At 31.3% G+C, this 6,472-nt stretch overlaps 1 non-coding gene across 1 annotated transcript; it reads left to right on the forward strand.

Moving 5' to 3' along the window:
- Positions 1–1,381: 1,381 nt before the first annotated feature.
- Positions 1,382–1,452, forward strand: TRNAG-CCC (transfer RNA glycine (anticodon CCC)). The gene has a single exon. It is a non-coding gene; the product is annotated as a tRNA-Gly (tRNA).
- Positions 1,453–6,472: the final 5,020 nt, after the last annotated feature.

Genomic DNA, 6,472 nt, shown 5'->3' on the forward strand with positions numbered 1-6,472 from the left:
GCATTTTTTAGTTAACTTTTTAATTTGTATTAGTTTTATAAATATTAACCAAACAGGCTGTTGATTTTTAAGTTTTAGTTTCTGTTTCTGGTTTTTGGTTTTCATTTTTGGTTTTCACCTTTCTAATTTTTTATAGTGACACCAAATGACCAAATCAAATCTGGTTTTCAATTTTTTTTGGAAATAGCTGAAAATCAGCAACAAAAACATAACCCTAAGGTTATGTTTGGTTTGTGGAATGTCTATTATGAGGAATAGATTACTTTTAGTAGATTAGTAATAATTAATTATTTAAGAAATTATGTTACTATTATAAAGCAAATAATAATGTGAAACATTTTATGATCCACAATAAGGAGGAATAGACAAAGAATAATTCTTACCAAATTTCATCATAAGAATGTCTATATTTTATTATTACATCTTGAATGAAATAATTAAGAATATATAAAGAATAACTATTCCCTTGATTTCTAAAATTTGAACTACATTCCATCTCATTGCAACGAATAGTTACTCTGCCGAACGATTGATATTCAGAAGAAAGAGAATAAACAGAATCCACATAATCGACTAAAGCATCTATACTATTGAGTTGAGAGAAAGAGAAGATGAGACCAATTTGCTACTCCAACATATGAGAACCTAATAGAAGATCCATCCGGATCTACTACTGGATGTACTCCCGATCAATTGCTATTGGTGCTTATAGCCTCGTAAATGGATCTGGATCACGATCTCAATATGGAAGGTATGCTACTAGTAGTGCCATGAAGCATAAATTCAATTTCTAAAATAATATAATAAAATAAGCGGTTAGTGCATAATATGTGACTCACTCAATGCAAACGATAAAGAATAAGAAGAAAAAAAATCATAAAATTGAATAATCGTAGGTTTTCTTATTGATGATATCGATATTGATGATAGGGACTGCTAACTATGATGAATGTGTTAACTATGGATATGATACCCTTACCTAACCAAACTAAGGGAGGCATCGGACTAGGCCTGACTTAAATTTTAATGATCGAAGCAGTGGCTACGTTGGGCAACGAGGACCTTCGCTCTTGGTTTAAACATTAGGACAGGACAATTATCTCAGCCCAACCCATCCTAGTGTTCTCTTTTGGGCCTAACGTTTTAATAATGGCCACTATTGATCTCAAGCCCAACGTGATGCATCTTCGCCCAAGACCAAAGCCACTAGGCCTGTACTTCAAAGTATTGAGAAATTTCTTTTTTTACTACATCAAATTTTTCTAAATCCTCATTTGTAAAAAAAATTATTTTTTCACATTTAGTTCTCAGGAAAAATGTGTGTGTATATATAATAGATCCGCATTTAAGATACGACTTTTTCAGAGCCACAGCGTCGTAGGCGCATTTGGTGTAGTGGTATCATAGTACCCTCCCACGGTACTGACCGGGGTTCGATTCCCCGGATGCGCAATCCTTTTGGAGTTTCAGACTCTTTTCAATAATAGCTGTAGGTTCCATCATTTACGTAACACATTGCCCTAAGGCAAGTAAATGCCATTATATAAGGATATAAACCACTTAGGTTAGAAATATCTTTCCAAAAAATAAAATTATTAATTAAAAGAAAACTAGTAGTTTACCAAATTTTTTTTTTTATATTCATTCCTAATAAGAAATAACCATTTTTTTTTTCATTTTTACTATATATAAAAATATCTACTATTTTCTTAATATATGTTGGGTGGAAAATGTAAACTTTCATATAAGTAATTTTTGCTAAACTATTAAGACCTATTTATCATGGCGTCAATATTTATGGGAATACATTACAAGTGTTGTGGCTTGCCTGTGTTGGTTACTTTGGATTTTCAAAGTCCCCTCCGGCATAACCCCAGCACCCATTATTTGGGGTTCGGAGTCATCAAAGAACTTCAAATTTCAATCATTCTTACACAATTTATTATTCACTTGAATATCCATCTTTTGTGATTAAGTTTGTGCCCACAAAAATTGGATGCATTCATTTTCTAAATATTATTAATTTTGTCACCTAAAAAATCCATTGTGCCTTGTTCAAGAACATCCTTGTCGAGGCCACAAATTTTTAGATCTCTTAAACACAAGTCATCTTCACAAATCATCAATTTCATCATGTAGAATACCCACCACCACCTTGTTCAAGAAACCACTCCTACTCCACCCCCCGAATCAATAGATATCTTAGGACGATCAAAGATCAACACAAATTCATTTTACCATCCAAAAGATCTACCACCTCGTCGTTGGAAAATGCACTCCTCAAGCCCTCAAATCTATTCTTCTTTTTAAAGAAAATCAAAGATCAAAACAAATTCATCTTCCACAAATCATCAAATTTGTCATCAAGAAGATTTACCATTGCCTCATTTGGGAACATGCCATTTAAGACCTCTTTACACTACTTCTAAAAGTGTAAAGTAAAAAATATGGTAGTTTTCAAACTAACAAAATCTGTAATATCAATTTTACCCTTCATCATGTAATTTATATAAAATGGATATTCTAACTTGCCCCAAAATTTAAATTTAAAGACTTCAAGCCATTTTCGATTTTACCATTGGCTATTGAACTCCTTCTTATTCAAATTCCACCTTCTGCTCTTCTAATCCAACCTTCCATCTTCTTAAGGAAGTTACAAATTCCTTTAATTAAAAACGAAATTGCATGTACATATAATCCCCAAATTTCCTTTCTATTTCAATAAAGATTCTCACCAAATCTGAAAATTAAAAAGCACCAAAACTTTCAGTTCATAAAATTCCCAAGGATCAAGTCTTTTAAGATCTTTTTGTTATTCCATACAAGATCATATCCAAGTCAACTAAGGAATTCTCTCTCATAGTTATTGTGTATTATGAAATTAACTTAAATGGTGATGTCTTGGAAAAAAAGGGGAAGAATTCTTAATCACAGTTGTGGAATTCTCCCTTACTTCTTGGAGAAAGTATTTTTAGTAGCTCTTCATACTTCGGGGTGCAAATTTGTAGCACCAAAGAAGTAACACCTAAAATATCAATTAATTGCATGGAGAAGGAGATTGTTCAAAAAACCTGATCTTATTAGTTAACATCAATGGTAAGACGGTTATAAGGGTGAAGAGGTTATTAGAAGATTTGAATCGAAATGATATTGTTATCTTAAATATATATATATATATATATATATATATATATTTATATTTATATTTAAGGTTTATTTTGGTTTTGTTTAATTTAGATTTCTTTGTGGTTGTTCATTTTCTATTTTACTTTGTCTTTCATGCCTACGATTAAAACTTTTAATTAAGAACTTGTTTTATTTTTAGTTAAAATGGAAGGTGGATTAGGGCATATTGAAGAAGTTTATCAACTTACAATTTCAATGCATTTAATATCTTGAACCAATTATGCATAGTCTATGGTTACTAGATATGTTAGATTGATCCGGGGCAATATAAATTGACCAAATACAACAAAAATTTCTAATCTATTAATGTTTTTTTCATTTTTTTTAGTTGAAAATAGGTATGCATTCAAAAGATGTCTAAAAGAACCATTTTATTAGGTTTATTGTTCATGCAAATTCCTATGAATAAATTTATTACTGATTTTTTTTCTCTTTGCCACACGCCTGCATGTGTATATGCACATAAGGCTTGTGTGAGTGCACATATGTGGATTTGATGTAATTAGTCACTGTAAGTAGCATTTTGAAATTTTGATTGGGAGTATGTACAAAAGGTTCCATGTATTAGATTGATCTAAGGCAATATAAAAAAAGTTCCATGTATTAGATTAATCTGAGGCAATATAATGTGCATAGAACTTTAGAGTTCAAATGTAAACTTTGATGGTTATATTGTATTTTTGTAATTGTAATAGAAATTTAAAGCTTATTTTATCATGAAAAAACATGATTTTTTGACTAAAAAAGAATTTGATGATTTTTCTTTTTTATTTTTTGTTAATTTACCCATTTGATGTGATAAATTTCATATACTCAGGTAGGAATAATATATTTAATAAATATTTTCTCATATAGAAGAATATTTTTCACGTGCAAGACATGTGTGTTTTTACTAGTTTTTCTAAAAAATGAAGATCAAATACAAGTCTATCTTCTAATAAATCAATAAATCCATGCTGTGGGAGATCCACCCCCAACCCATTTAGAAACACAGTCTCTGAAAAAAAAAATCCTTCTTAAAGAGATCAAAGATCAAATACAAATTTGTGTAAATCAGTATATCCATTATTTAGAAGATCCACCACTAACTTAGTTCGGAACACACTCTTGTAGCCCGTAATCGACAAATGCTTTTCAAGGAGATTAAAAGATTAAATACAAATCCACTTTTCAAATAGATCTTCAAATTCATCATTTATAGATCCATGACTATCTTATTCGAGAACATACTCTTCAAACCCTTAAATTAGAAAATCTTGTTGAGGAGATTGAGTAGAAGGCATTTTTATTTTATTTATTGCTAAAAATATTATTGGTACCCTATTTTCTCTAGTCAATTTAACCAAAATTATGAAATTTATTAATTGATTGAGCAAATAATGAGCAAAAAGTAAATTGAAAGAAAGTCGTGCTAGACTTTAGCAAGCATATTTTGAATTTGGGCAATTTCATATTTTAGTGTTTGTCCACCCTTTATGAATATGAGGGTATCGTTAGTCTAATTGGGCTTTCTTATTGAAAATAGAACAAGGGTTCTGCCAAAATACCCATTTTGAACATGGAAAGAAACCCCTTTACCTTTATTTTTAAGGTCATTTTTGCAAATGGGGTATTAGGACAAAATCCTAACACCTTTGCCTATTTAAAGAGGCTTAAGGAGCCTTGAAAGAGGGGAGAAATCTTACAATGGGAAGCCTTACAAACAAGAATTAGGGAGAACAATGTTAAAATCCAAAAAAGGGAGATTGAGGCTTGCACTATCGTTTTACTTGGATTACAGAATGAAACAGGGTAGGAAAGGAAAGGAATGAAAATTTGAAAAGTAATCATGACAAGTTCAAGTGATAAATTCGATCCCATTCAGTTTGTTCCCTTTCATTCCTACGTACCAAACATGTTGTAAGGGTATACATAGAAGTTCTATGTTTATGATACCTCCAACATAGCTTGAATTTAATGAATGTGATCATACATCAAATTTGACAATTGTTCATGAAATCTCCACCATCTTCATAATCAACATGCATGTAAGCCTCCTTTGTTGAAATAAGGCCCACATGAAATGAAAGGGCAATGGACATTTTGGATTAATGGATTAAGGTAACTTTTAGCTTTTAAAATTCTATGAGAGTTAATGGGGAAGTGGAAGGGTTTCTTTCCTATTAATGCCTACCTTTATGGGGAGTGGGATAATTGTTATATATATATATATATATGGTTGGAAATTGTCCTCTTACTACCAATCCTTTCTCTCATCAATTTACCCATATGATCTAGTGAAGAATAGAAATAGAAAGAGGGTTAAGCGAGAGAAATGATTCCTACTAGTCTTTTCAAAGACTGGTTTATGTTATGGTCGATTTTGGTATGTTTTTCTTGAAACTTTTATTTTCTGTGTGAAACTAATATATGTGATGATCATGATAGTTAAAGATTGCACATTTAGCAAATGAAATACGAAAAATTTCTTACATATGGTATCAAAGCTATGGTTGAAACTATCATGGTTTTCCTTTTAATATAGAAATTGATTTTGTTAACTGTATAATGTTTTGCATTCATGATGATTGTTTGTTTGATTCCAGAAAGTTCTTATAACGACCCAAAATTTCTAATCAATTTTTTTTACTCTGTCAAGCTATATAACATAACTTTGATACCCTGTATATAAATATCTATTATCATCACAGCCTGAAGTGGGTGCTGTGGTAACCTGTGTTTTCCATGTATATTACCTATGCTACGGAACCCCAAGAATAAACATCCAGAGACCCCAAATCAGATTTATCAAAACCCCAAACCCAAAATAAGATTCGACATGGTATAGGATCCTTGACCTATTGCTTGACGTGAAGCACAAACCAAGAATATCAAATTAATGGATGAACGCCACAAAGGTAGCACCTTTGATAAGTTCGGTGAAAGTTCAATGAAGAACTTGAAGAGAAATAAACCTCACTGGAATTGTATTCAGCCAAAAATAATCATCCTTTAATACAATAGAGAGTTGACTACTTATAGAAAATAAAAGAAACCCAAAACATCAGTTCGGCCAATAAAAATAAGCTATGACATCAATCTGGCCAATAAAATAATCCCACATAACCTTAAGCATGTCATGTCATTTAATGAAACATGTGCAAGTCACATGACATGTGTCATTTAATGAAACATGTGCAAGTCACATGCCATGTGTCATGTCATTTAATGAAATAAGTGCGAGTCACATGTCATGCTTAATCCATAAAAATTCCCCAAACAGCCCTTATTGACTTAACGTTCTAGC

Source organism: Malania oleifera, chromosome 3 (assembly GCF_029873635.1).
Source record: "Malania oleifera isolate guangnan ecotype guangnan chromosome 3, ASM2987363v1, whole genome shotgun sequence".
Lineage (NCBI taxonomy): Eukaryota > Viridiplantae > Streptophyta > Magnoliopsida > Santalales > Ximeniaceae > Malania > Malania oleifera.